The sequence below is a fragment of the Rhipicephalus microplus genome, unplaced genomic scaffold (genome assembly GCF_043290135.1).
Source record: "Rhipicephalus microplus isolate Deutch F79 unplaced genomic scaffold, USDA_Rmic scaffold_40, whole genome shotgun sequence".
NCBI classification, from domain to species: Eukaryota; Metazoa; Arthropoda; class Arachnida; order Ixodida; family Ixodidae; genus Rhipicephalus; species Rhipicephalus microplus.
Genome location: NW_027464613.1, coordinates 2189206 through 2193455, shown reverse-complemented (window position 1 = coordinate 2193455; position 4250 = coordinate 2189206).

Here is a 4250-nt window from a genome sequence, read left to right as displayed (position 1 = left end):
CCGCAGCTAGAAACTACACAACTAGAGACTCCACAACTAGAAACTCCGCAACTAAAAACTCCACAACTAGAAACTCCACAACTCAAAACTCCACAACTAGAAACTCCAAAACTCGAAACTCCACAACTCGAAACTCCACAACTGGAAACTCCACAACTAGACACTCCACAACTAAAAACTCTTCAACTAGAAACTCCAAAACTAGAGACTCCACAACTAGATATTCTACAACTAGAGACTTCAAACTAGAAACTCAACAACTAGAAACTTCAAAATTCGAAACTCTACTAGAAACTACACAACTGGAAACTCCACAACTAGACACTCCACAACTAGAAACTCCACAGCTAGAGATTCCGCAACTAGAGACTCCACCACTAGAAACTCCACAACTACAAATTCCACAACCAGAAACTCCACAACTAGAAACTCCGCAACTAGAAACTCCGCAACTAGAGACTCACCAACTAGAAACTCCACAACTACAAACTCCACAAATACAGACTCGGCAACTAGAAATTCCATATCTAGAAACTCCACAACTAAAAACTGCAAAACTAGAGACTTATCATTTAGAAACTCAACAACTAGAAACTCCACAACTGAAAACTCCACAACTTGAGACTCCGCAACTTGAAACTTCACAACTAGGAACTCTGCTATTAAAAACTCCGCAACTAGAAACTCCGCAACTAGAAACTCCACAACTAGATACTCCACAACTGGAAACTTTACAACTAGATACTTCACAACTGGAAACTCCACAACTAGATACTCCACAACTGGAAACTCCACAACTAGAAACTCCACAACTAAAGACTCCACAACTCAAATCTCCACAACTAGAAACTCCAGTACTAGAAACTCCACAACTAGAAACTCGGCAGCTAGAAACTACACAACTAGAGACTCCACAACTAGAAACTCCACAACTAGAAACTCCACAACTGAAAACTCCACAACTAGAAACTCCACAACTGAAAACTCCACAACTGGAAACTCCACAACTAGAGACTTCTCAACTAGAAACTCAACAACTAGAAACTTCACAACTAAAAACTCTACAACTGAAAACTCCACAACTTGAGACTCCGCAACTTGAAACTTCACAACTAGAAACTCCGCTATTAAAAACTCCGCAACTAGAAACTCCACAACTAGAAACTCCACAACTTAAAACTCCACAACTAGATACTCCACAACTGTAAACTCCACAACTTAAGACTCCACAACTAGAATCTCCACAACTAGAAACTCTGCAACTAGAGACTCCACAACTAGAAACTCCACAACTAGAAACTCCACAACTACAAACTCCACAAATAGAGACTCGGCTACAAGAAATTTCATGTCTAGAAAGTCCACAACTAAAAACTTCACAACTGGAAACTCCAAAACTAGAAATTCCACAACTAGAGACTCCGCAACCAGACTCCACAACTTGAAGCTCCACAACTAGAGACTCCGCAAGTAGAAACTCCACAACTAGAAACTCCACAACTGGAAACTCCACAACTAGATACTCTGCAACTAGAAACTCCACAACTCGAATCTCCACAACTAGAAACTCCAGTACTAGAAACTCCACAACCAGAGACTCCACAACTAGAAACTCCACAACTAAAAACTCCACAACTGGAAACTCGACAATTAGAAACTCCACAACCAGAAACTCCACAACTAGAAACTCCACAACTAAAAACTCCCCAACTGGAAACTCCACAACTAGAAACTCCACAACTAGAAACTCCACAACTAGAGACTCCGCAACTAGAGACTCCGCAACTAGAAACTCCACAACCAGAGACTCTGCAACTAGAAACTCCGCAACTAGAAACTCGGCAGCTAGAAACTACACAACTAGAGACTCCACAACTAGAAACTCCACAACTAGAAACTCCACAACTAAAAACTCCACAACTGGAAACTCCACAACTAGACACTCCGCAAATTGAGACGCCACAACTACAAACTCCACAACTACAAACTCCACAACTAGAAACTCCACAACTAGAGACTCCGCAACTAGAAACTCCACAACCAGAGACTCTGCAACTAGAAACTCCGCAACTAGAAACTCCGCAGCTAGAAACTACACAACTAGAGACTCCACAACTAGAAACTCCGCAACTAGAAACTCCACAACTAGAAACTCCACAACTCAAAACTCCACAACTAGATACTCCACAACTTTAAACTCCACAACTTGAGACTCCACAACTAGAAACTCCACAACTAGAAACTCTGCAACTAGAGACTCCACAACTAGAAACTCCACAACTAGAAACTCCACAACTACAAAATCCACAAATAGAGACTCGGCTACAAGAAATTTCATGTCTAGAAAGTCCACAACTAAAAACTTCACAACTGGAAACTCCAAAACTAGAAACTCCACAACTAGAGACTCCGCAACTAGACTCCACAACTTGAAACTCCACAACTAGAGACTCCGCAACTAGAAACTCCACAACTAGAGACTCCACAACTAGATATTCTACTACTAGAGACTTCAAACTAGAAACTCAACAACTAGAAACTTCAAAATTCGAAAATTCTACTAGAAACTACACAACTGGAAACTCCACAACTAGACACTCCACAACTAGAAACTCCACAACTAGAGACTCTGCAACTATGGAACTCCGCAACTAGAAGCTCCGCAACAAGAAATTCCAGAGCTAGAAACATCACAACTAGACACTCCGCTACTAGAAACTCCACAACTTGAGACGCCGCAACTAGAAACTCCACAACTTGAAACTTCACAACGAGAAACTCCACAACTAGAAACTCTACAACAAGAGACTCCTCAACTAGAGAATTCGCAACTAGAAACTCCAAAACTAGAGACTCTGCAACTGGAAACTCCGCAGCTAGAAACTCCACAACTAGAAACTCCACAACTAGAAACTCCACAACAAGAACCTCCACAACTAGAGATTCCGCAACTAGAGACTCCACCACTAGAAACTCCACAACTAGAAATTCCACAACCAGAAACTCCACAACTAGAAACTCTGCAACTAGAAACTCCGCAACTAGAGACTCACCAACAAGAAACTCCACAACTAGAAACTCCACAACTACAAACTCCACAAATACAGACTCGGCAACTAGAAATTCCATATCTAGAAACTCCACAACTAAAAACTGCAAAGCTAGAGACTTCTCAACTAGAAACTCAACAACTAGAAACTCCACAACTAAAAACTCCACAACTGAAAACTCCACAACTTGAGACTCCGCAACTTGAAACTTCACAACTAGAAACTCCGCTATTAAAAACTCCGCAACTAGAAACTCCGCAACTAGAAACTCCACAACTTAAAAACCACAACTAGATACTCCACAACTGGAAACTTTACAACTAGATACTTCACAACTGGAAACTCCACAACTAGATACTCCACAACTGGAAACTCCACAACTAGAAACTCCACAACTAGAAACTCCAGTGCTAGAAACTCCACAACCAGAGACTCCCCAACTCCACAACTAGAAACTTCAAAACATGAAACTCCAACTAGATACTCCACAACTAGAAACTCCACAAATAGAGACTCCACAACTGGAAACTCCACAACTAGAGACTCTGCAACTAGAAACTTCACAACTAGAGACTCCGCAACTCCACAACTAGAAACTCCACAACTGAAAAATCCACAACTAGATACTCCACAACTATAAAATCCACAACTAGAAACTCCACAACTATAGACTCAACAACTTGAAACTCCACAAGTTTAAACTCCACAACTTAAGACTCCACAACTAGAAACTCCACAACTGGAAACTCCACAACTAGAAACTCCGCAACTAGAAACTCCGCAACAGGAGACTCTACAACTAGAAACTCCACAACTAGAAACTCCAAAACTAGAAACTCCACAACTAGAAACTTCACAACTAGAAACTCCGCCACTAGAGACTCCACCACTAGAAACTCCACAACTAGAAACTCCACAACCAGAAACTCCACAACTAGAAACTCCACAACTAGAAACTCCGCAACTAGAGACTCACCAACTAGAAACTCCACAACTACAAACTCCACAAATACAGACTCGGCAACTGGAAATTCCATATCTAGAAACTCCACAACTAAAACTGCAAAACTAGAGACTTCTCAACTAGAAACTCAACAACTAGAAACTCCACAACTAAAAACTCGACAACTGAAAACTCCACAACTTGAGACTTCGCAACTTGAAACTTCACAACTAGAAACTCCGCTATTAAAAACTCCG